Raw genomic sequence first — 27,682 nt, forward strand, 5'->3', positions numbered from 1 at the left:
CATATTTCCACCTACATTCAAAGAACAGGTAAGAACAGTTAGAGCAAGTCTAACATCTATTCCTATTAACAAAAACTGACCACATTGGACACTTTTTGTAATCATTCATAAATGTCGTCGGTGGCGGCGAGCAGGGCGGTCTCGGTGCTGTGGTTGCTGCGGAAACCGGATTGGGAGGGGTCCAGAATGCAGTTCTCTTAGATGAAGGTGGTCAGTTGGGCGTTCATGAGTCTTTCTGCGACTTTGGCAGCGAAAGGGAGGAGGGAGATGGGTCGGTAGTTCTTGAGGTCAGTTGGGTCAGCCTTATGTGGATCCACTGTCAAAGGTTTTTTGAGAAGGGGCTTCACTTCCGCGTGTTTCCAGTCCATGGGGCAGGTGCCGGAGGCCAGGGAGGAGTTGATGGTGCAGGCTAGTTCGGGGGCGATGGCCGTGGAGGCTCTGTGGAAGATGTGCGGGGGGCACGGGTCTGTAGGGGCTCCTGAGTGCATTTTCTTCATGGTGGTGGAGATAAGTTTGATGGATGCGGGGTCCCAGGCGGTGATGGTTGGCGTGTCGGTGGTGGTGGGTGGAGGGGTGAAGGCATCTGTTAGCTCACTGAAGTTGTCATAGAGGGGCATGATCTTCTGGTGGAAGTAGGCGCTGAGCTTGTTACAGAGATCTTGGGAGGGTGTGATGTCGGGGGCTTCGCATGAGGGTTTGGTGAACTGCTTGATGACGTTGAAAAGTTCCCTTGTGTTGGATGCGTCGGTGTCGATTTTTTCCCTGATGAAGGTTCTTTTGGTGTCCCTTATCAGCTGGTGGTAGTTCTTAATGGCGATCTTGTGGTCGGTGTGGGCTTCAGTGGTCTTCTGGTTCCTCCACGTTTTTTCGAGGCATCTGCAGGTGCGTCTGGCTTCTAGGAGTTCGGTGGTGAACCAGGCAGACTTAGGAGGGCGTTTTGTGGTGGTTTGCCGGAGAGGTGCTAGTTTGTCGGCGCAGCTGGCGATCCACCGTTGGAGTTCCTTGGCTGCAGTGTTGGTGTCGGTGGTGGCGGAGGGGGGGGGTTGTGGAGGAGGGTGGTCGTAAGAAGTTCTTCGGTGATCTTACTCCAGTTCCGTCGAGGCGAACGCGGGGCTGGTATGGGATGTAAAAGTGAAGTGGATGCAGTCGTGGTCTGTCCAGGCGGGCCGGGTGGTGTGGGTGAACCGGATGTTTGACCCTTCTACGAAGATGGGGTCCAGTGTGTGTCCTGCAATGTGGGTGGGTGTGCTTACCAGTTGATTCAAGTCCCAGGTTGGCGAGATTCTCGAGGAGCACGTTGGCATCGGGGTCCTGGCGGTTCTCGAGGTGGAAATTTAGATCTCCGAGCAGGATGTAGTCCGTGAGGTGATGGCGTGGGATGCAGCGATTTCTGTGATGGTGGTAGTGACTGGGCGCGAGGTCCTGGTGGTCTTTAGATGAGCGTGCCCCGTAGCGTAGTCCTGGGGTTGGTATGGATCTGTAAGTGGAGGTGTTCTAAGTTGGGGAGAGTGCTGCTTGGGCTGGAGGTGGAGAGTTGGAGGGAGGTTTTGTGTGCGATGGCGAGGCCTGCCCCCGGGCAGTTTGGGCGGTCTTTCCTCTGGAGCTTGTAGCCGTCCGGTATAGCCGTGGCGATGTCAGGTCCGGACGTGGCGTTAGTCCAGGTTTCAGTGAAGAAGGCGACATCAGGAGCGAGTGTGTCGAGCATGTCCCATATCTCTTTGGCGTGCCGGTGGAGGGATCGCACATTGAGAAGGATGCAGTTAATGGTGTCGGGGGGTTTGGTGGCAGGTGGTATTTTGATGGCTGTAGCCGTGACGTCTATGGAGAAGGAGCTCCGGCAGTGAACGCACGAGAAGGCTCCTTGTGTGTTGTCGGGCGAGGCTCGTACGCGAGGTGCCTGGGCTTGAGTGCAAGGAGGCTAGCGAAGGTGTAGCGGTGGAGGCCTGGGGAACCAGGGTTCCTGGCGCTGGACGTGGTCCAGGCGCAGACGGGCTTGCCTTAGGCACGCCTTTGGCGCGCCAGCGGCGCGACCGCACATCAGTCGCCATTATGAAGGGGAGGGGGCGGGAGTCTTAAGGGGGGCGGAGGTAAGGAGAATGCAGCGACGGGGCTCGAGGGCGGGAGGTGATAAGGCGCTACGGCGCTAGGAATTAAAATGAGGCAGTACCTGTAAAGAAAAGAAATACTACAAACACAGAAACACAAGTCACAACACAGTGCTGGTCAGAAGCGTGAAATCCCAAGAGCTCAGAACCTGTGGCAGAGTCGGGCGCGAGGCTCGAACTCTGCTGCTGGGGCTGCTGTGGGCGAGAAGCTACTGGCGGAGCTGTCGGGGAGAGCGCTGCTTGGACCGAGGTCAGGTTAGCACATGCGCTCACACATTCAACCGATGTGGAGTGAGATAGGTTCTATGCAGGATGTTGAATTGAAGGGCCTTAAAGGCCGTATTCCTTGAGATCTTTTTCGGGCTCGCTTGAACTTTCTGCCATTCCTTATCAGACAATGGTCACGTTAACAGTCTCTACCATCTTTCCCGTATACCCGGAAGCGTCCTAGGCGCCAGCTCTCTTATGGCCAGGTAAAGCCAACGTATCAGGTGTTCCCGGAGCCCAGAGTCACCTCTCTTCCAGGGCCGGGTGTGTGTCCAGCTCGCCAGTGGCTGCACCCCAAAGTTCCGACACTGCCCCTCGGAGCTTATGGTAGTTTAAGAACTTACCCGGGGGGAGTTCATGGTAACTGAGAAAATCAGCCAACGAGAGCCATTCTTTATCTCTGTAACAGTCGCCCACCGTGCGTATGCCTGCCTCCTCCCAACCCATCAAGTGTCACTGTGTGAGGAGGGGACCCAGCCCCACCTGGGGGATGCCTACAAGTGGAAGACTCGGGGCGTATAGCTGTCTCATTCGGGATCGGGCCGCACATCTATCCCAGCACTGTTCTGCCACTAAGAGCAGAGTTCCCATATTGAGTATCTTCTGACGCCGGTTAAGAATCCTGGGAAGTAACCTTGTATATAATACCCCAGTGGGAAGTGAGAAAGTAGGCAGATCCCTGCCATCGATCCATCTTACCAACCATTGGAGTTGGGCCGCCAAATAGTTTGCCTCGAAATCTGGGGCCCCTAAGCCGCCATCTGTAAGCGGGAGGCGTAGGGTCTGTAGGGACACTCTATTACGGCCGCCATCCCATATGAAAACTCTAAGAAGCCCATCCAACGTCCTAAACCATGATTTCGGTATCAATACGGGAAGATTGACAAAATAATACAATAGGCGGGGCAGAATAATCATTTTCGATAGTGCCAACCGAGCCATAAGTGGCAACTTGAGAGTGCGCCAGAAGGCCACTTGCGGTCGCAAAGCCCTCAGGGTGCCCCGAGGTTCCCTTCGAACATGTCCGCCTGCGTGTGATAAATCTGTATCCCCAAATATTTGACAGACACAAGTGCCCATGCCAGGGAGGCCGGAAGGCTCAGTGGACTAGGCATGGTGGGGTGCAATGGGAACACAAATGTTTATTTCCCTTTCACCCGTAGGCCGGACAGAGCTGCAAACTCCTCCAGGATGTCCAGTACTTGACGGACTCCCGAAGTCCCGTCTCGCAAATAGACCAGTACATCATCCGCGTAAAGCGAAATGATGTGGGGAGTCCCGTCGAGCGTCACCCCCAACCCTGCACATTCTCTCCGCATTCTTGCCGCCAAAGGCTCCATGGCCAGGGCGATAAACAGCGGCGACAAGGGGCACCCCTGCCTGGTCCCCCTATAAATGGGATAGGATGCCGATATAGTAGTCCCTGTTTGCACCCGGGCCGTGGGGTTTCCATAGAGCAGTCAGATTCACTGCAACCACCCATCCCCCATCTGCAAAATGCCCATCACCGCAAATAGAAAATCCCAGCGTAAAGTGTCGAAAGCTTTTTCCAGATCAATCGCCACTACCACTGCATCAGGATAATCTCGCAGTGCCGAAACATAACATAATATAATCTTCGAAGATTACTGGACATGGAGAGTGAGGGGATAAAACCGCACTGATCTGCGTGTACCAGTCGGCACATGTGGGGTAGGAGTCTTAGGGCTAATGCCTTACTTAAAATTTTTAGATCCATATTTAACATGGACAGTGGTCTGAATTCCGTCAATTTAGGATGTGCCAAGTTAGATTTGGGCAGGGGGATCACTAACGCTTCCCGGAGTGAGGGCGGCAGACGCATGTCGTGGAGCGTGGCGGCATACATCTGTTCCAACCGCAGGGTCAGAATGTCCATATAAGTACTATAAAACTCTGCTGGGAGACCAACCGTCCCAGGTGTTTTCCCTCTAGCCATTTCTCTAATAGCTGCCCGTATCTCGCCCGCCTTAATAGGTTAGGCCAACTGGTCCCAGACATCTTGATCCAACTGTACCAGTCGTTGCTCCTCTAAATATGTCTGTAATTCCTCCCCCTGAGACGGCCCAAGAAGACCATACCGCGACTCATAGTAGTCCTTAAATACGCCATTGATTAATCTCGGGGAGGAGAGAACACGACCCAGAAAATCTGTGACACTCACTACGGGTGAACCTCTACTGTCGGGCCTAATTAACCAAGCCAGGAGTCTCCCAGCCCTGCCCCCTCTCTGTGCTGCGTGGTCTGATACTGTTTAAAATCTAGAGCTCTCAGTCTGTCCCAAGTAGCATTGTAAAGGCTTTACACATCAGCTAATTTCTCCAGATCCTGGACCGTCCCTACAGTTCCCCTATCAAGGGCCAGGATTTGGGCCTCTAAGTCTGTCAATTCCTGTGTGATAAGTCGTTGGGTGCCGACAGTCTTGCCCAGACAATGCCCTCGCGCCACCACCTTAAACGCCTCCCATTCTACCAGCGGGGAGCTGGCGGTTCCCTGATTGACTAAGAAATAAGCAGTTAAGGCCTCAGAAAGACCCTGACGGAGCCCATCATCGTCCAGCAGCGACGGATCCAGCTGCCAACGCAGGATCGGGGCTCTCTTCAGGAACGGAACGAACCCTATGAGCAAAGGGCTATGGTCAGGGAGGGACCGGCCAAGATATTCAGCGCCGGTCATCATGGGTGACAAAGTGGCAGAACAAAAGAACATGTTCAAATGTGTGTGTAAATCATAAAGATCTGAATAGTAGGAATATTCTCTACACCCTTCATTGTGTAATCGCCAAACCTCATGAAGGTCCCAACCCGTTGCCCATGTCCGTAGTCCCTTAGCGGTGGCAACCGCCATGGCACCCCGCAGAGGAGGGGTGGACCTATCCTGCTGAGTATCAAAAACACAATTAAAATCACCACCCAATAGTAAGGTCTCGTGGGGGAACCCCGCCAAAACCCCAGACAGCCTATCCAGGAATGTAAGTTGCTCTCGGTTAGGGCCATATATACTGCCCAAAGTGATCTCCCTGCCCTTCAGAGTGCCCGTGACCACCCCTCAGGGTCTAGTACCTTCCGAGTAAGTTGGAAGGGCACCCCCGGCCTAATCCATATCAGCACTCCCCGGGACAAGGCCGAGTAGGTCGTAGCAAAGAGTTGACCCTGCCATCTGCGCTTCAGGCGTGAAACCTCCCCCTCAGTGAGATGGGTCTCCTGTAACAAAACCACCTGTGCTCCCCTTCTCTTAATATAAATGAAAACGTTGTAACGCTTCGCTAGTGTTCCCAATGCCCCGAATGTTCAAGGTCATAACCTTAATCCCTTCAGGGCTACCCACGGGCGCAACCATCGGATCTACCAGGAAACGCACCAGCCCCACCACCCCCCATCCCCCATCCACAGAAACCGCCCTCCTGGCAGGGAACAACAAATCCCCTAAAAACAACTCCCCATCCTAAGAGCGGACTGACAACGGTCACCTGCCCAAACACACAAGCAAATCGCATAGCGAAAACTCACACCAGTTCGGAAAGATCCAAGGCCAACTGCACTAGGAACTGTTGGGGGGCGTAGCGTGACGGTAAACCAACAAATTGTCTGAATCACTGTCTGTACTTAGCAATAGCCATACTAGGCCATTCCAGCCCGTATCCGGGAGTGCTGGCCCAGAGAGCCCACCCCTCCCCCACACCACCCTCAACATCCAGCAATAACCTGAGTGTACCCAAGAAATAGTCCCGCTCAAGTGATTAATAAAGGATATAAAACAACAACACAAACAAGCAGGGGAGAGGATGAAAGGAGAAAACCTTCCATCCTTCTCCAACACTTCCAGTTCTACATGTCATTGGAAAGTTGCGGGGTCACAAAGGGCATGATATCTCCTGTGGTCTGTGAAGCATCCGCTTCGGAGCCCGTCTCTGCAGAGGATGCCCCAGATCTCACCATGAGGGAGACAGCCTCCAGCGCTGCAGCTCTCTCCATCGCCATCCGGGACGGACTCGGCTTCTTGAATTCTGTTTTCTTTCGGCGTTTCCGCAGCTGTCTCCCTGAGCGTTTCACCCCAGGTGGCTGCCGCTCCGGTCGAAGCTGTGAAGGACCCCCCGCGTGGTAGGTCTCAATCCAGTCCCAGGCTGTTTTCAGGTCTTCGCAGAAGTGAGTTGTCCCATCAAGCATGATCTTGAGGTGGCCCAGAAACATCAGTGAGTATTGTACTCCTTCTGCCCGCAAAGCTTTTTTAACTTCTAGGAAGGAGGAGCGGTGCCTCTGAACCTCCAACTTATAATCAGTGAACAATGTGACTCTACTGTTCTCTACGAAAAAGGGACCAGCCTCCCAAGCCTTCCTGAGTAGAAAATCTCTGTCCCGGAAATGGAGCAGCCTAGCCACTACAGCAAGGGGCGGCCGGATCGGCGCCGGGGGTCGGGCAGGCACACGGTGAGCCCTTTCCAGAGTGTAGAATGGAGAAAGTTCCTGAGGCGCTACAACGTCCCTCAGCCATGTTTCCAAGTAGCTAACCATGTCTTGTCCCTCCACTCCTTCCGGAAGGCCCACCACCCGTACGTTGTTTCGTCTATTGCGCCCTTCCGCATCCTCCCCCCGCTTCTCCAGTTGACTGACCTTAGAGGCCAGCTCGCCCACCTGGGCCAACAGAGTCTGCTGGGCCGCTTCCAGAGCCTCCAGGGATGATTCCGTCTGTTTTACCCTCTCGGACAGCTTAGCATGATCGGCGCGCAACAATCCAAGGCCAACTGCCACCGTGCTAATGTCCTGGTGGAGGGTCGCTTTGGTGTCCGCTATAGCCTCAAGGATTTTGGCCAGTTGTTGGTGAACCGGCACCACCGCCTGCTCCTCCCCAGCGTCTTTTGCAGCAGAGTCCACCTTGCCGTCTTCAAGGTCTGGGGGGAACCGATCTGCTTCCCCCACGGCTTCCCCATAGCTGGAGCCACTCCTTCCTCTGCCCCTGCCCTGGTGCGGCAGGTCTTAGGTGTGCAAGCAACTGTCTCCTGCCCGGCTGGTACCCACCACAACAGAGTCACACGCCGTCAGGCGGGTCTCCCTGACGCCCTCCCGCAATCCACGGCTGAGGCCAGAGCCCAGGAAAGACCGCTCCACACTACACCCAGAGCCAAAAACAAAGGGGGCAGACCACCTTCAGTCCCTGCTGGGAGGTTCACTCGGGCTCCGCTCCAGGGCCCCTCTCCGCTTCCCCGGTAACTACCTCCAGCATCCGAGGAGGGACCTGCCCACACCAATCCTCGATAACCTAAGCCGGTGCCCCCTTTTCATGCAGTGCAGGTGGTACACTGGTGTCCCAGGATCTTCCCAGGGCCGACTGCCAACTCAGTCCGTCTTCAGTCGGGCGCCCACCGCAAGCCCTCTCACCTCAAGACCAGGCCAACACAAGAGCTGTTGTGTCCCATCCGAGGGTCAGCACAGAACCACGGGTGACGCAGCACAGCTCCACTTCACAACGCTCTGTCCTTCAGCCCTCGCAAGGCGCTTGACCCGCTCCGTCAGTTGCACAGGCGCACCACAATGGTCAAAGCGGCGCTGCACCTCACTCCCAGGTGGGGGGGCCACCGCAAACAAGCAGTCAAACAGTTGTGTGCCAAGAAACTTCACCTCGGGTCCATTCGCGGCATCGGACCGCCTCATGGAGTGCACACCCCTTCATACGTGAGTACCCCAATTTGCTTCCAGCCATTACCACTCCGGTGGGCAAAAGTACTTGTGGTCGCATTAGCCTTTTTGTTGCCTGTTCCTTCCTTTCTTGGGGCAGGCCTCCTTCCGTTAATGCCGCTTCCGATCGGGAGGGGGGGATAGCCCAGCCGATACACCACTTCCACTGCGGCTGTGTCTGTAGGAGTCCACGCGGTCCAGCAAGCTATCCTGCTCCAGCGTGTCTCGGCTGCTCCGCCGCACCTCTGACCCCTTCTGTTACCACCACCAACTCTCTGCTAGCGTGGGGGGTCCATGGGATCAAATATCCGCCGCAAAGTGCCCCACGCCATCCGCAGGCAACCAAGCGCGCAGATCTTCATAATTACCCTTTGCAGTAACACCAGCCGGTGATGACGGACAGCGCCTCCCGGAGGGTCCACAGTCCTTACTGCCTTCCTTTCCAGTGGACACCTTCCCAGGGTCAGCGGCAACCCAGTCAGTGACAGTCCCCCAACGTACCAGTTCGCCAGACAGGTTCAGCCAAGTCTGCCGCTTAGTCCTCCTCCAAGGACTCCCGCTCCACTCTTGCGGGCAGGTCCCAGGGCAATTCAGGGTGCCGACCAAGCATGGGACCCAACCCCCACTGTCCCGAGGAGAGTTGTCAGGTCTACAATCATTGGCCGGGCCGCCGGGTGCACTCTCCGTCCGTCTCAGCCCGGCAGAACAGTTGCGCCCCGCCATGACGCAGCTCGCCTCTCCTCCTCAGACCGCCATTTTCTTTCAGCCTCGCCCGTCCCGTCTCTCCTCCACTGAAGTTCCCGGTGTGCAGGCACCACGGGGCTGTGTTAGACGCTCCAGTTACTCCCTGCGATGAGGCCCCAGGAGGGCGCCCCTGAGCCTGGGCTGAAGCACCACTTAAACAGGATAAATTACCTGGCTGGCGCGGAGCTCTCAGCCCACGCGTCCGTCATCGGTAGCTTTGTAGCCACACCCCCGGGAGCTATCATACTCAGTAGATTGGGCATATCCGATTTCTTTGCAAATGAAATTTTTGAATGAGGAATATCTTGAAATTCATTGACTTACAGGATTGTCACATTGGATTCTTAATTGATTTTACAGATGTACCCCTTTCCCTTACACTCAGGGATTTTTCTGTGCACAAAGGACTTAAGGGAACTTTGTTGAATCCAAAATATTTGGTTGTCAACTACACATGACTGGAATTTTCCTGAACCTGATGTTTTTGTTAAAGACTGAATTACACCTTCTTGAACCCTAAAGAAGTCTGTGTGGTCGAAACACGTTGACTACATTGTAACAAAATGAAGATGAAAAAGATTCTCCCTTTTTCATCTGGAGGTCCCCTACTGGTAGAAGATTCCACTTTTTGGTTCTACCCTATCCGATGTCTGTACTCTCAGAAAGAGTAAAGTTTAGAAAAATAACTTACCAGTCTTTTGATGCTTGTTGTAGGAAGCTGGCTCTGTATATACTATACCAAAGTAAGGTACAGTGTGCACAGAGTCCAAGAAGTCCCCAGAGGGATAGAGGCTAAATTAGGTAAGTACTAGCAGCTCTCCTTGTGGTAGTGTTGGTGAGAAGTTAGGCTTATCCAGAGGGTGTGTTAAGCATTTATTGTATTCACTCAATCAAGGACTGATACACACACTCACAGGCAGAACCCAGACCAATGAGGTAAGTATAAAGAAATATACACTTAGGTTTTATTTTAGAGCCAAGCAGGACTTGGCACAGGTGAGTAATATATACTTTCAAAATGCAAGACTGTTCAAGGTAATGCAGTTGTGCTTGAAATGACAATTGTTACAGGTTTGTATCACTTTTAAATGTAGTTTGTATCATGCAGTAAGTATTTTCAGAATACTTTTGAGTTACTTTGGATTACTTTGAGTACTGCGGGTGGTATGCCTAGATACCACACCTTAGGATCTCTACACACAAGATAAGTATGACCTCTTATACTTTGAAATTGAGGTAACTTTTTTCCATACATTAACAGTTCCACACTTGAAATTTTTTAGACCCAAAACCTTATACAATGGGTTCCTATGGGAGAAAAATTGTTATCGGATTTGAAGGTAAGTAATTGACTCACAAGGGTGAGCTTTGGGGGTTAGGACCAAATTCCCCAAGGTCTAGATGGGCACTCAAGTTGCACCACCAGCGGCACTGAGGCTGCCGGGTTCAGAGTGCAGGGACCCAATGTTAGCCAATGGGGCTACGGGGGGCCTTCGTTTAGGGACTGCTGACGAGCAGGCCACTCGGGTGTGAGAGCAAAGCTCCTAGCGTTAAGGTCATCACTGCAGGGACCAATGACCAGTACAGGAGTTGCACTGCCAGCGGGCACTGGGGCAGTCAGGTGCAAGGTGCAGAACGGATATCGGGGACCCTGTGATTTCCAATGGAGACCTTCGGTTTCGGAAAGATGCTGCAGGCTGGGGCAGGGAGACTTCCTGAAGGCGACCGCTGGCTGGAGAGGTATGTTGGGATCTTGGGAGATGCCTGGACACCCAAGGCCTTGGGGCATTGAGTGCAGGGGTGTCCTCTGGCATCCGGTCGCGTTCAAGGGACCGTTTAGGTTGAGGCTGCAGGCAGAGTGATGCAGAATCGCGGAGTCGACGGAATATGGATTCTGGAGGTGAGTCTTCGGTTGAGCAAATCCGGTGATCACAGGAGACAGAGTCTGTGGGAAGGTCTCAGGGCAGGTCCTCCGGGCTCTGGGGGTTGCTAGCTGCTGGACTTGCCGGGTTTCTTGCTGTAGGAAGATCATAGACTGGACACACCTGTAGGGCTGGTGCCAAGGCAGTTGGTGTCCTCTTCCCCTTCCTGGGTCAGCACAGCTCTTCGGTCTTTTTTCTTTCTTCCTCAAATCTCTGGAGGCAAGGTTCAGGGTTGCCCCTAAATACTACATTTAGGGGCGTTAAAGGAGTGTGCAGGTTGGGGGCCAATGAGTCCCTTCCTTGGGGTGGGTACACCCCCTATTATGCCACCCTCCAGTGGAAGGGGGCATGAGCCTCTTCCCAACTGGCTGAGTCCCCTCATCTTCAAGATGGAGGGGTCAGAGATGTGTGCTTCACCTCGCCTCCTCCGCCTGAGGGGTGGGGTTGGCAAAGGTGGGCACACCTCTCTTCCTAGCTTGGATTTCCCGCCGATTCTCCTGTCCGAAGTGGGGGCCAGAACCAGTGGGAGCCAGTTGCTGGGGGCAGCAAAATGCAGGGACAGTGTCCAAAGGCGGCAGTCTTATGAAGCTTTCCTTCTCCTGGACCCAGCCCGTCCAGGGGGAGGAGGCAAGACACCTCTGCCCGGGATGGCCTTTGTTTCTTGACCCAGAGAGTGGAGGCTCTCTACCCAGGGGTTCAGAAACTTGTCTAGTGGTGGCAAATGGCGGGTAGCTATTTAGAAACCACACCTGGGCTGTAGCTATTTATAAACCACACCTGGGCTGGTCGATTTTCAGGAGGCATCTCTACGATGCTCTCTGGGTGCATTTTTCATTAAATCCCACACTGGCATCAGTGTAGGTTTAATGTGCTGAAAAGTTTTCTACCAAACGTCCCAGTTTTTAGTAAAGCCATTACGGAGCTTTGGAGTTCGTAGTCACCAGCTCCCAGACCATATACTCTATATAGCTTTACTACACTTACAATGTCTAAGAATAAACTTGGATACTGTAGGGGTACATGGCTGATGCCTCTGTACCCTCATCTTAGGGCTAGTGCAACTTGCCAGAGGGGTGACTTACCTAGGTCTTAGGCAGTGGATTGCAGGCATGGTAACAGGGATGTGTGCCATGTCGACTCTTCACTTTACTCTGCACCAAAACAAGCAGCCTGCAGTGGCAGTGTGGGTTAAGGTGAGGGCCCTCTAAGGGTAGCACAACAGGTGCTGCAGCCCTTAGAGACCTTCCCTGGTCAAAGTGCCCTGGTACCCATGGTACCTTTTACAAGGGGCTTACCTGTGGCCAGGGATTGTGCCAATTGTCGATACAAAGGTACTGTCTTGGGAAAGAACACAGGACCTGGGAACCTGATTGGCAGGGACCCAGGTCACATCAAGTCAGGTTGCATCAGATGTCAGGCAAATGTGGGGGGTAACCATGCAAAAAGGCTCACTTTCATACACTTGTCTGGGTTTTCTTTTGGTCTGAGGATGCACGCCCAAATCCAGCTGCTCCATTACTGAAACAGCCTAAAAATTACAGGAAAAAAATACCTTTCGAGGGTGGGAAAGAGAGTCCATAAAACCCTTGGACCTTTAGGTATGGACATATGGAAAAGAGGTTTCTCCACTGGGAAAATGTTTTCACCTCAGTGAAAAATGTGCATCAAATAGCCAGTTTGCATAGTCGCAAGCAGGTATTCGCAAAGTTTTTGAGCACTCCTGGAATCCTACTACTTTCACAGGTTTGCAGGACTATTCTTCAATCAACGCCTATAGGCAAGGTCGTAATCCTTGAGAATCGGGCCCAGTGTTCTTGAAGTACACCTGCTCGGTGCCAGACGCAGCTTCTAAACACTCCCTCCTTTTACAGTTTCCCTCGACTGACTGGGCGCCATCTTCTTAAGCTCCTGCCGCAGAGCACTTACTTGCCCGGTCATACCATGTGTCCCAGGCTGTGCATTTGCTCTTATTCAATTCGTTGGTCACAGTCCCCACTGTTCAGGGCCAAGTTACCGTTCACTTATTTAAGAGTTTTAGGCACTTTTCCCATATCATTTTATTGCAAAGAAAATGAACGTGTTAATTAAGCGTGTATCCATGTGGCTGCAGGTCATGCAGCTCCCCCAGGTTGCTGTGTTTTAATTGGTGCCTCCCATGCGATGCTTCGTGCGTAGTGAATGGAGGGCCGCGCCGCTCTATTCACTAGTTTATGCTGTTGCTCGTTCGCCCTGCATGTGAAAAGCATAACAGGGAGCTGGCGGAGCAGAAGTAAGTCGTGTTTTGTTAGTTGACTGACACCCTGAGGCCCGGAACCGGATAAGCCCTGATATTATACCGAGGATTGAGCAAAATAAATCCATTTTGTTTCCTACAAACATTTAGCCATTAAAAAATATGAGATAGAAAAACAGACTTCGCTGTCTGCATGCCTGTCTGTAAAGCTGGCTTTGTGGATGTGTCAGACTCATTAGCTCACTGGCATATATTTTGCAAGCTAATGCATCTGCTTTAATTCTCCCTGGGGACTGCGTGTCTGCTTTTTAAATAGAGCCAGACTGGAGAAGGTGGAAAGGGCTGGAATGGACGGTGCTGAGGCTGCGGGGCATACCCCAGCTTCCCACCATGTGCATTCCACAGCCGGTGGAATTACTGCAGGCGTTATTACTGCAGGGTGAGCTGTCTGAATATTGCGTGCAGCGTATCACTCACAACACAACCCAAAAATAGCTCCGACATAAATACATCAAGTCCATCACCTACGATGATGCGTTTTTCATCAGGAACTCCAGAAAGACTAATCTTTGAAATGTTCGTGTCTCTCTATATATAAAGTGCACTGAAGGCCCGAGACCGTGCAGTTCTTTCAAACTGAGGGGGTCATTACGATAACGGGAGGATCGCCACCGCCCTCTAAATTCCTCCACCCACTTGACTTTTCCCCCTGCCACATTACGATGGCGGGGGGACCCCGGCGGATGGCAAGACCGTCCGCCGGTTTTCCGCCTGTAGGCAATCCGCCCGATTGCCTACCGGGCGGAAAAGCCCAGGAATATGGTGGCAGTGCCTTGCAGGCACCGCCATCCATATTAGGATGATGGCGGGGAATTGCCTTTCCACGGCGGAGACTCCGCCATGGAAAGGCAGGCAGTTTTGGCTTTGGGGGCACGTTGCAGGCCCCCAGAGTGTTCGGGGGTGTGGGGGGTGCACACCTGCAGTGTCATGGACATGGTGGCAGGCACCTCGCGGTGCCTGTCACCTTGTGCATGACAAGGCACACAGTGCATTCCCAGCATTGGGGCGGGCGGTGCTGTGAGCACCGCCCACCACAATGCTGAGAATGGAGGATGCCACAGTGGCGGTGGCATCCCAATTGCAGGTGCGGGACCGCCGCACCACTGGCAGCCGGTCCCAGCACCGCTAGGGTGGCGGGCGGACATCCTAATGATGCCCTGAGTGTTTGCAAGACACTTTGAGTAGAATAACTACCTCAAACTCCGTCATTATGCACTCCCTTGTGGAAGATGAGTTATGCTTTCTCCTGGACACGCGTGCCACTGCAAAGGAAATTGCAAACATTAATATCATGTGATTCCTAACTTGGCAACTCTTGTTAACAATACTGTAACTCTAAACACCGTACACATGATTATAACTATAGAGACTCTGGTTCGAAGTTCTGACTTAAGAACCCTTCCTGTTAATTAACAATTTAATGTTAAATGTAAACATCAAACCAACCGTTCATATTAAATATTCAAGTATAGTTTGAGTTAATTTTCACTCAACATTAAAATACTTCTATGTATTTCAAAAGCTACTTCATACAATTCAAAAGGGAAGCAACAGTTCTTTGGTAGAAACGCTTGGTTCATGTAGCAAGGCTCCTTTCTGCAGCAACATTATGATTGGGCCACAGGGAAAGTTATACTTAGAAATTCAAGATGGCGGCTGCATCTCCAAACTATGTGAGAATTCATGACCTGCTGAGAAGTGTGGCTCATTGGAAGGGTGCTGTCGCTTAGTATGTTCTCCATACACAGGAAGACTCTCTCAGTCAAATAGTCTCTAGGCCAGACAGCCTGGCAATCTGCAAGGACCAACAAATTTACCTTCTCCAACTGTACTTAGCACGAGGAGTTTAGAAGTATCTCTCCACTGTGCTTACTGCTCCTCTGTGCTTGCTTAGTTCTGAGCAGTAAGCCATGCCTCTTCAACCATTCTTCTCGACAGTGACCCCTTCCCACCAAGAAAAGCTGTCTCTGAGGAGGGTTTCCTGGTTTGATGCATACATTTCTCACAACACATGTGACGCATGAAGATTAGAAGTGGGTTCCCAAAATCAGGGCCTCTTTACAATCCACCAAAAACTGGAAAAAAAATTCTGACAATTCCTGCATCTACTATCTCATCTACCACCTGCTCATTTTTCAGCATTCGCCTGGATTGGCAATGAATATGGAGCAACATAAGTTTTTGCAGAACAGGGCTCAACAAAGATACATGAAAGCTGACTGAATTTGCATAGACTGAGATAATGTCAATCATACGATATCTGGATTCACAATCTAGTCAATTATAAATGGACCCACAAACGTAGGCTACAATTTAAAGATTCTTTCAGATGTAAATTTCTCAGTGAGTGAACATATCTCCCTACCCACAACATATTGAGGTGCTGGACTTTTCTTTCAATCAGCATGAAACGTACTAGTAAAATTAGTCTTTTTCAATGTTTTCTGTGCTGATTTCTGAATACATATCAACTCAGGTAACAGAAAGAAATTATGTAGACAGGTACAAATCCAAGTAAATACACACAAATGATAGCCATACTTACATATGCTGACATTCCAATAGATGAATGGTCAGTATAATTTATGTCAACTCTGCCAACCACAACTGCTTACCTCAATCCTCCTTTTGTAGCAAGGCCTGATATCTAAAATATACTGTTTACCACATTGGTTCAACCTTTCTGACCGTCAAACTGTCTTCAAATGATAACTAGTGGACAGGAAAAGTTCAATTTCTACCTCTTTACACAAGGCTGGTCAACATCTAGAAATGAATTGAGACCCTCTATCCATAATCCGAACCAGTGAAACACCACACGGGAAGCAGGTAAGCATATTTAAAGTCCTACCTTTATCAAATTGTCTGCAACCACTAAGACCCTTTGGGCAGTCAGCTCATTTTATCCTTACATGCAATGTGAACATGGCCTGAACAGATTTCCTAGAATTGCCAACGTGACACCTTATTGGCTGCTTCCACTATTAACTCTCCCTGTAGTTCGCACCAGATCCTACAAAGGAGAAAAAATGAATGGAGGGTTTTTGTGATACTTTAGAAAGTAATTCTGGGGCATGTTTACTAATCTTTCACACAACGCAAGGAAGCAAGCAATGTTGCTGGGCTGCATTGCATGAAAGGGAGAGAAGAAAAAAGCTTCATATTTATAAAGACATTGAGCATTTCTGCTCTTTCCTTGTGCTGGTGCACTGTGTACTGCCTAGGGTGTCTGAATTAAGACAGGACTGTTTTTGTGAAGGAAGGAAGATCTTCCTGCACGAAAACAATACTTAAATGCATTTTCCTCTATGTGTGTTGCATAATGCAGCAAATATGGAAAGTGGAAATAATGAGGAGAAATAAAGATATTGCTCTTCATTATGACTCATGGGACAGGCTTAGCATTTTGACGTATTCACAGGTTTACCAGCTTTAGTAAATTTGGGAATGATCTAAAATCCATGGGTGGATGCATGGGAATACTCACGCTCCACCTATGGAACAGAACACCACTCATCTTGAAATGTAATGTAATGTAGTGCAGCTCAAGCCACTGCATTGAAGTTACATTTCTTTACAAAGACACGCAAGGTGGGGCAAATAGCCACTTGCGTGGCTTTGTACATTTTACGGAAGCCTTTGCGTTGTTCTTGCATCACCTTGTGCAACACATGGAAAATCGTAAGGATTGACAAATCTGGCCCTCTGTTTTATCACCACCTGCACTGCGCACTGTGACTTGAGCTATACAGGATGCATTGTTTCACATATGCGCCCTGCTCTGAGGTAGTTCCTAAGTGTGCTTCCTGAAATTGCCAGCCTGCTGTCTTATAGACTTCCTGCCCCACTAGCTGTTCCTCTAGTCTGTGCTGGCTCCTACAAAGGATACTTTACTTCAAATAGATATGCTGTTCTGAAAGTTAGGTTGTCTAAGCAGGCTTTCTCAAAGTTCCAGCCTGCAGCCTGAGTGGATGTCTTGGATACTACTTTTGCTTCCAATCTGGAGCAGCCCCTAAGAAGGAGAACGAGCTGATGCAAGGGTGTTGTGATCCTTTGGGAAGTCAGCCTGTTTTATCTCTATATGCCATGTGTACTGTGACTTGAACTCCACAACATATTTCGCGCAATAACCACTCCACGCAATTAGTTAGCGTAAAAGGCCATTTATTTGGACAGGGTTGAACAACAATAACAAAACATCAATCAAACCCCCCAACAATCCCCAACAACATATCTCTCATCCTTTCATTCGCTCCCCTACTCCAAATACTCACTCCCGCATCACACAGCAACCTCCTCACTTATCCCATTCACTTCATCACTTCTCTTCCAACCTCCTCCATCATCTCCATCCATCGCACTCCTGCATGACGCACCCCCACCTTGCACTTGTATCCCCCTCCCCGGAAGGGTGAGTATGCCCGTCACGGACTCCCCCCCCTCCCAAGTACCGCCACACACACTCTCAACCCGTCCTAAACTGGCACGATTTAAAAGCTACACCCGATCCTTCCACCAAAATTGTAGGGTGGGCGGGTGGCCAAAACAGAACTCCTAACCCACCCTGGGGCGCTGGGGACAGGAAGAGGAAGAACGTCCTCTCCAGCCCCCCTTTATTACCTAGCCTAACCCCACCCCTTATCCCACCTCTAATTCCCTGTCCTAACTATCGCGCGAACATCCCAGGGGAAGACTGGTCTGTTGACCTCACTTCCCCTGGGGGCCGCATCGCGCAATAACCACTCCACGCAATTAGTTAGCGTAAAATGCCATTTATTTGGACAGGGTTGAACAACAATAACAAAACATCAATCAAACCCCCCAACAGTCCCCAACAACATATCTCTCATCCTTCCATTCGCTCCCCTACTCCAAATACTCACTCCCGCATCACACAGCAACCTCCTCACTTATCCCATTCGCTTCATCACTTCTCTTCCAACCTCCTCCATCATCTCCATCCATCGCACTCCTGCATGACGCACCCCCACCTTGCACTTGTATCCCCCTCCCCGGAAGGGTGAGTATGCCCGTCACGGACTCCCCCCCCTCCCAAGTACCGCCACACACACTCTCAACCCGTCCTAAACTGGCACGATTTAAAAGCTACACCCGATCCTTCCACCAAAATTGTAGGGTGGGCGGGTGGCCAAAACAGAACTCCTAACCCACCCTGGGGCGCTGGGGACAGGAAGAGGAAGAACGTCCTCTCCAGCCCCCCTTTATTACCTAGCCTAACCCCACCCCTTATCCCACCTCTAATTCCCTGTCCTAACTATCGCGCGAACATCCCAGGGGAATACTGGTCTGTTGACCTCACTTCCCCGGGGGGCCGCATCGCGCAATAACCACTCCACGCAATTAGTTAGCGTAAAATGCCATTTATTTGGACAGGGTTGAACAACAATAACAAAACATCAATCAAACCCCCCAACAGTCCCCAACAACATATCTCTCATCCTTCCATTCGCTCCCCTACTCCAAATACTCACTCCCGCATCACACAGCAACCTCCTCACTTATCCCATTCGCTTCATCACTTCTCTTCCAACCTCCTCCATCATCTCCATCCATCGCACTCCTGCATGACACACCCCCACCTTGCACCTGTATCCCCCTCCCCGGAAGGGTGAGTATGCCTGTCATAGACTCCCCCCCCTCCCAAGTACGCCAACCAGGAAACCCCCGGAGGGCGGTTACCTGCCCCACCCCACACAAGTGCACCTTTCGTCCTCACTCCCTCCGGCACCAAATGGACTCGTTCCACAACGCACTAAAGGCATCCCTCAACTCCATCATATAATACGCATTGCCCATGTATGAAAGGTGCACCCCGTCATCCCTAAAAAGAAGGGGCTCTTCGAGCCGTAAACCAGTGTGAGCAATCAACTTGATTCCAGTGTTCCCACAAAAAACTCGCATCGCCCTATTCAATTTCCTCCTTGCTCTTTCGACAGCTGTGGGCTTCAATGCCCCCCGCCAAATCCGGCGTGGAATGAATTCAGTCCATACAATGCAGGCGCCAGCCAGATTGCGTCTCATAGCCTCCAAGTCCCGTTGCATCAGATGAAGAAGAGACACCCCAGATTGTTTCACCAAATCATTTTCCCCCAAATGGATAACGAGCATGTCCGGGCAACCCCTCTGCGATACTTTCTTTGTCAGCCAGGGCAACAGCGCTCCCCAGCGCATCCCACTCTTGACCCACCAATGTACCTCGTGGTGACTGCTCCTCAGGCCAAGGCTACGACCATACACCTGCCTGTCCGCGAACTTAGATGCCCAATGCACAAAAGAATGTCCAATGATCCAGGTAACCATCTTGGCTCCTGGACCCCCCACGCAACCTACGAAGAGAAAAGAAATTAGAACAAAGAAACCAGATTCCCACCGCTCCAGCAGCCTTAGCGCACCCCATCGCGCACGCCAGTCCTACTTTCGCACGTACCGCTCGCAACAACGCGACCTCCACCTACCAATCTGCCTAATCCTCTCCCAAGACCACCCCAGCTGGGCTGCCGCCGTTGGTGCGCCAATACGAAACGAGTGCGTCCCATAAAAAGCAGGGTCATTGCCAAGGCGCCTCAATGCCATTCGTAACACTGCCAGCAGCTGAAACGCTGTGACCCGCCTGGTGGAAGCATGACAAAAAAATCTACCCCCCCCCCCCCCAGACTACCAGCCTGCCGGCGAAACGCTCTCCACTCCTGTACCGGGCAAGCCCCTGCCCAACCCGACTCACACAACCATACCCACTTGCCCCTCCCTACCTGATCCATTTTAGACTGCCCCAACCAAATACCCAAACGTGCCCCATCCACACGCACTTCCTCAAAACGCCTGCCAGGTGCGCCTCTTGTCCCCGACAACTCAGACACCCTGAATGCCACAAAAAACATCCATGTCATGCACAAACGAAACAACGCCAACTCGCCAGCATCATAACAACAATGCTGCAATTCCGCCAATATCTCAACTAACAGATCAAACGTGATCGCCTCCCGCAAGTTTCCCCCCCAACTGACCCCAGCCTTTTGACATTCTAGTCAACAACTCACTCCTCGCTGGGTCAAAACCAAAGTACACCATACCATAAAAGGAAATGCCCGCTAACTTCCCCGCAATTGTAACCTGTGATAGACCTCTGTCCATGCAGTCCAACACAAACTTTATCACACCCTGTTCACAGTTGCGTCGTGACATACGCCAATTCACACTTGTCCACCCCAAAAATGCTCCCAACTCAGACCATGCTAAGCGATACACGCGCCTTGTGGAGTCTGCAATAGATTTTTCAACCAGGTCCACCACTCTCACTCCCCCCAGCTCCAGATACCCTCCGGCACCTTGGTCTTGCAAGCCTCTGCTCCCGGCGCTTGCCTCCTGAATTGCGGCCACTGCGAACGAGACAATGCATTTGCAATGTCATTTCTGGCGCCCGGCACATGTTGCGCGCGAAACAGCACATTGAAACGCAGACACAGCAGCATAAAACTTTGCAGTAAGCGCAGCACTCGCTGATCCCTCTCCCTCTGATTGTTTACCAAGTCCACCACTGTCATGTTGTCCACATGGAACAAGACTGACCTGTTCTGAAACTCCAAACACCACACCTGAAGCGCGACCAGCAACGGAAAGAATTCCAAAAATGTGATGCTCCTGTCTCGCGTCAATCAATGTTCAGGCCACTGTTCTGCACACCACCTCCCGTCCCAGAAAACGGCGAAACCTTTCGCACCAGCGCGTCTGAAAAAATCTGCACTTGCCACACCATCTTGTCATCCACAAAATCCAAAGACACCCCATTGAAGTCGCTCAGGAAAACGTGCCAGATCCGTAAATCCGCCCGCACGCCCATGGATATCCGGACTCTGTGATGAGGGAGCACCGCCCCTGACATGGCCATGCCCAACCGTCTGCAAAAGGTCCTGCCAGCCCGCACAACTCGACATGCGAAGTTCAACAAGCCCAACAGCCGTTGCACCGATCGCAAGTCAATCCTCCGCTGCCCCACCACTTGCAACAGAAATTCTTGCATCTCAACCGCCTTCTGCTGGGGCAACCTCGCCGTCCATGTCACGGAGTCCAGTTCGATACCCAGAAATGTCAAACAACAGCTAGGCCCAGCTGTGTTCTCCGGCGCCAAGGGAACCCCAAAGTCACAGGCCAGTCGCGGAAACTGCCGTAGAGCCTCCCCACACTCCCCTGTCTGCCCTTGCCCCACAAACAAAAAATCATCCAAATAGTGTGACACCAGCTGGTGTCCGGTTCTGTCTGTGAAGGCCCACTGCAAGAAGGAACTGAATGTTTAGAACAACGCACAAGACACGGCGCATCCCATTGGCAAAACCTTATCCACAAAAATCGCCCCCCCCAAACTGCATTCCCAGCAATGCGAAATCCGCCGGATGAATAGGAAGGAGGCAAAACGCAGATTTGATGTCACACTTTGCCAATTCCGCTCCCCGGCCACATGCTCTCATCAAACCGATCGCATCATCGACTGACGCGTACAGTACCCTGGAATCTTCCACCGCAATGAAATAGTTCACTGACGACCCCTCCGGCCAAGACAAGTGATGAATCAGACGAAACTCCCCTTGCTCCTTTTTAGGTACCACCCCCAGTGGAGAGATAATGAGCTCTGGCATCGGCCACGTGTCAAAGGGACCCGCAATTCTCCCCTCCAGCACTTCTTTCCGCAGCTTGGACTCCACCACCCCCGGCAAGTCTTTTGCCGACCGCAAGTTCTCCGCCAATCTCCTCTCCCTAGGACCCTGGTAACCCACTCGAAAACCTTCTGTAAACCCCCAGTAAATTTTTAGCGCGGCCTCCCTATCAGGGTATCTAGAGAGCCATGGACCCATGGCCTCCACCTTAACCGGCGTAGGAGCCCTTTGGCCCAGACTGTCCCCTTCCTTTGGTAATCCGCCACTGCTCAGAGGGAGTGGCCAGCGTGAAACACTGTGTAACCGGGTGGCGACCCCCACACTTAGAACACTCGTGTTTGAATTTACAGGGATGACGGGTGCAGAAACCTTTGTTAAAGTTCCAACATGCCCCTGTGGTAGCCTCCCCATTCTTACTTGACCTCCGACACATCCCTGTCCTCCCGCCCCGGCTTGGGCGGGACGAGACTGAAAGGACCGATACGTTACCGGACGCCCACTAGCCGTGTGCGTAGCAGCGGACGACTGCTTGGAAGACATCTACTGTACCCACAGTTCTTGATCCACCTCCGCCCATGGTTTATCGGAGTTAACACTGATTCTGGCCCTAAACTCCTCGTCGTAGCTGAGCCACGCGAACCCACCAAAATGTATCTGCGCCTTGCGTATAATATCCATATATTTCAATAACGTGATGGCCCTATCTTGATGCTTCTCACAATATATGCTCGCATAGATCAAAAAGGCCGATGTCCAATTCTCCATGTTCACCGGCACCCGTAGCCTCCTCGTCAACTCCCACTCCTCCTCTTTCGAACCTTCCTTGGCCTGTATCTCCCTATGCAACAATTTGAACACATCTACATATTCGTGTTTCCAAATCCTAGCCCTCGTCTTCTCAGATAGGTGTGAACCTAAGGGCATAGCCAGCCCCATGTACGGCAACTTTTTCCTATGCTTTTCCCCTGCCTCTTCTTTCCCTTCCGGCTCCCCCGGCTTGTCCGTTTGCACACCAGCCCTCACTAACCGTTTCCCCTCCCCCGCCAATTCTGCCCCCTTACTCGGCACTCCCACCTCCCGCACCGACCCCTCCCCGACACCTACCGACCTGCAGGCCTTCTTCCGTCCCCCTCTGCCTCCATCCTCCCACGCCCCCCACCAGGCACCCTCACCTGCAAGAGTCACCGGCACTTCCTGATCCCGTCCACAGGACACTTGGGCTCTCTTCCTCTCCGTCTGGACCCCACTGCTACCGGCCTGTGGTGCCTGCAAAACACCAATCTGTCTGGTTGCGGTCTTCCCCTTCCCCCTGTGCACCTCACGCACTTCACCTTCTTCCAGTTCATCACTTTCAGACTCATAATCCAGCTCCTCCTCAAAATCATCCTCAAACTGCACCTTCTGCACCTCACTCACCACTCTCTTCGCACCCTTTCCTTTCATACCCGGCACAAATTCACACTCCGGCGCCGACAATGCCTGCTACCGCGGAAGATGGCAGGCCGCCGCGGACCCCCTGCTGCTTCACCCCGGCATTTGGAGGCCGTCTTTCGCCCCGCCGGCCCACCCGGACCTCTACCAGCATCCATCACTGGCTTACACCCCCCCCCCGGACCGCCACAGCCCGAGGGGGCCCCAGCGCCACCAAGTCTCTGCGACGTCAAGTCAGTCCCTGCCTCATCCATCCATACCCAATGGCCTCGTGTCTTAGGCTGCCCGCCGCCCCTTCCACGCCCTGCCGCCCGCTCTACCGGCCATGCCGGGGGGCAAACCCCCATAGGCGCACCCCCCTCCCCTGCCACCTCCCTGGCTGCACACATCTCCTGCCACCTGCGCTCTGTCTCCTCAATGACCCTGCGCTGTTCCCGAATGCGCTCCTCCAGTGTAATCCCCTCCCACCTGTCCGCCCCCCGAGATTCTGCCCTACCTCTGGGCACCTGCCCCGAGCCCCAGGAGGGGCTGGGGCCTCCCGCCCGTAACCCAATGCCACCTCCTGCACCACGGCTGCCCTCACTGGTTCATTGGCCTTGGGCCCCCCCCACCACCCCCTTTGTCCCCTCTGGAGAGGTCAATGGGCTGCTCCCCCCAGGAACCTTCTTCCCCCCCACTGAATCGCTGCCAGAAAGCTGCAGGGTAAACTCATCCCCCGCCTGATCCTCACTCTCCCCCTCCTGGTCACTGGCCTCACTAGAAGCACCCGGGCTCACCCCCTGCCCTGTTAGTTCTGCTCCCACCACCTTCTGCTGCACCCCATCCCTGCCGTCCCCCAGGGCCCTTGCACTGCCTTTCCCACCAGCCAAGAGACTCCCCCCCGCCCCTGGCCCCACCACTGGCTCTCCCCCTGGCTGCTGCGCGTGCGCGGGGAGGCTCAGGCGCCGATCCCCACGCTTCTGTGCTTCACTCTGCCTCCGGCCCCTGCCCCGTGCTATCGTACCTGTCTTCATCGGTGGCGGCTCCTCTTGGCAGGCCACCACCGCAGCCGCCACTCCTACAGACGCGGATCTCAGCGTCCAGGCCATGCCGACCCACGCCTGATCCAAAACGCCCGGCCAGAGGAGATCGGATCTCTCCGCCCAGCCAAGCAATTGCAGCGCGGCGCGCACGGCCACCGCATCAGGCTTCGCCCTGCTTCCTGAATCCATCAGTGCTCCAACGCGCGCTACCGCCGATGACAGAAACCCGACGATGCAGCTCCAGCCGACCGACTGGTCCGCTATGAATCTTTCCAAGCCGAACTTCAACAGACTCCCCAAAACAGAACTCCTAACCCACCCTGGGGCGCTGGGGACAGGAAGAGGAAGAACTTCCTCTCCAGCACCCCTTTATTACCTAGCCTAATCCCACCCCTTATCCCACCTCTAATTCCCTGTCCTAACTATCGCGCGAACACCCCAGGGGAAGACTGGTCTGTCGACCTCACTTCCCCTGGGAGCCGCATTGTTTCACATACATATGCTGCTCTTAGTGCCTGAAAGTGCTTGAGCGACTTCCTTTAATCGTCAACCTTCTGCCTGATTGACAACCTACCCTAAAGCTCAGTCTCTAGTTCGCGCTGTCTCTTGCAAAAGAGAATGCTGGTGAAGCAACCATGTTGCGGGGGCATGGCCGTGAGCCCCAACATGGCAGTCACTTAACAGTTAGGCTCCATCTCGGTCCCATAAATATCCTGCAATTCTTCGCTCCAGGGCGACACTGAAGCCCACTGACGGGGCAGGAAATTATTCACTGCACATCAGCAGTGGAGGAATTGAGGAAGGGAGCCTCCAGCACCGGAGGGCTCAGTGGAAACGCAGCGTGCGCAGGAGCCGAGCTGCAGGCCCCAAGATACCGGACTTGCAGTAGGAGGAAGGTGGATCACACAGGGCCATGCCCTAATCAAATTGGTGTGGCGCTGGGCTGCGGCAACTCGCAAGGCGGAAATTAATTCACTGCACATCGGCAGTGAACAACCAAGGACAGAAACCCCCGGCGCTGGAGGGCTCGGAGGAAACGCGAGGTGCGCAGAAGCTGAGCGGCAGGCCTCAAGATACTTGACTTGCAGTAGGAGGAAGGCAGCTCCCACGGGGCTGCGCCTGACGCTATATAAAACTCTGCAAAAAAAAAAAAAAAAAGCTGGAGTGGCACTAGGTTGCGGCAACTCATAAGTGAGAAAGTGGAAGGTGAGGCGAGGACCTGGAGAGCGAGGCCCTTTAGGATGGTTGCGGAGTCATAGGAGTATGGAAGGAAGGAAAGGCTCACCCTCGGCCAGACGCGAACACACAGAGCCGGATCTGAGAGGGAGTCCCGGACTGGTGCAGTCTGCAGCGGTGACCTAGAACCATAAGAGCTCCGTAGGCCTGGAAGTAGGCCCCGAAAAAGAAGCGAACCTGACCGGGGGTAGCCCGGTTTCTTCGGGAAGAGCCTTTTGGGACCTTATAAGTATTTAGTTATGCAGCACAATATCCTTAGTGCAACAACATCAACTGTTGCATGGCTAAACACTTATAAGGTCCCAAAGGCGAGTCCTATTGGCTATGTCACAGCTTGTTTGCTTTAGTTATTGAGGTATATATCTCCGTAAAATGTTCCTTGAGGCCTCATGTAGTGTGGAAAATGGAAATCGAATGCAACTGCCATGCAGAAAGGTAATTAGGATTGATAAAGCTGAAAGAGCTGAAAGTTCAATTAGTAGTTACATTTAGAAACATATCAAGTAGAATACAAACCTTACCCTACTCCACTTAATGTGAGTTTACTCCTCAAAGGCACTAGCCAAAGAGCTATGCTTAGTCAAAAAACTTCAAATTCTGATTAAATATTACCTGGTCATGAATGATTCATGAATTATAGTGAAGATTGAAAGGGCAGTAGAGTATCATCATAATTAGAATATTATTCAGGGAAAATAAAAAGAGCTGTCTCCCAAATTAGTTTACTTTGAAAAGAAGAGCTTCTGAAAGCCAATCACAAAATGAAACCCATGTTGCTAATGTGAAGGAATGCAGAAACAAAGATCACCCCCTTCATTTGGTAAGATTTTAAATAGTGTTTGCATATTTTCAGAACAATGTGGCACCAGTGAATGTTAGACCTGGGGTGATGATACCATGATATGCTAATGGGAGTTTAGTACTTTCTTTAGGGTTGGACTTGAACTCCAAAATGAATCCTCCATTTAACTGCAAAACAGGTAGAACAGTGGCAGGATCAGCACAAAGGTATCCAAGTTGGTCATAAGAAAAATAGATTTATAATTTGTTTTACAGGATAACTTCCAGCTTGCACGTAGACTGAAACAAATAACATATTGGCATAGCCAATAGGTCTCGCCTCTGGGACCTTATAAGTGTTTAAACATGCAAAAGTTAATGTTGTTGCCCCAAAGATATTGTGCTGCATAACTAAATACTTAGACGGTCCCAAAAGCGAGACCTATTGGCTATGCCAAAGCTTGTTTTCATTACTTTGCAAACAAGAACTGAAGAAAGGCGTCACCTGGGTGGTGCAGTGTAGGGGGTTCCTATAATCTGAGGCGGTTTCTTTTTGTCACCCAGAATTGTAGGATAATGTATGTGGGTGTGAAGAGGCCCGTCTGCTATTTGTAGACACCGAGGGGCTTAGTTACAAGGGCATTGCGCCACCTGAACCTCAACAAAGGTGCCTTTCTGATGGTGCAACCCCCTTGTAATGCCCCTCAGACTTTGGACGCTGTCTCACTTGTTATGCTTCATTTTTTAAAGTGTACATGCACTTTTAATAACCTGAACACATATACACATTGTGATAAACTTCAGCATTCCAGCTTTTCATTTCATGCTAGGATGGAGACAGTTATTTTCGCAGTCCTATCAGTAAAGTCCCTATCACTCTGACTGAGTAAACGTCCAGCAGTCACTCATCACCCCTGTAAATCAGTTTACTTTTTTTATGCAGAGCTCTACACCTTTGACTGAAACTGGAGATTCTCTCCAAGAGTCACTTACTTGCTGTGCATAGTCTAATAACTTGAACACAATGATACTCTCTTTTGTGTAACCTGTGTAACTGTCCGTGTGTAAACTTCCTGCATGTAGCTAGAAACCGACCTCTGTGCACACCAACAATTGGTTGACCGAACCCTTCCCACGTTCCAAGTGTATACACAATAGTTGAGAAGCACTGGTGTGTTTTGTGCACCAAATGCGTTTTTAAAGTTGCTATGGCTGGCTGAAGCCCGACAGTTTTGATGTCAAATACGTAAACAGATACCCTTAGCATGCACGTCATAGTATTCTTGAACATACAAAAATGTTCCAAAAACTTTTAACGTTAAAAGTAAAGCGCAGGTGCCACGATTATAGCAAAAGTAAAGAAATAGCTGTTTTTTTCTATTTCTTTACTCTTGCTATAATTGCGGCACCCTCGCTTTACTTTTAACATTACAAGTAAAGCACGGGTGCTGTGATTATAGCAAAAGTAAAGAAATAGAAAAAAACATCTATTGCTTTACTTTTGCTATAATCGCAGCACCCGT

The sequence above is a fragment of the Triturus cristatus genome, chromosome 4_1 (assembly GCF_964204655.1).
Source record: "Triturus cristatus chromosome 4_1, aTriCri1.1, whole genome shotgun sequence".
Lineage (NCBI taxonomy): Eukaryota > Metazoa > Chordata > Amphibia > Caudata > Salamandridae > Triturus > Triturus cristatus.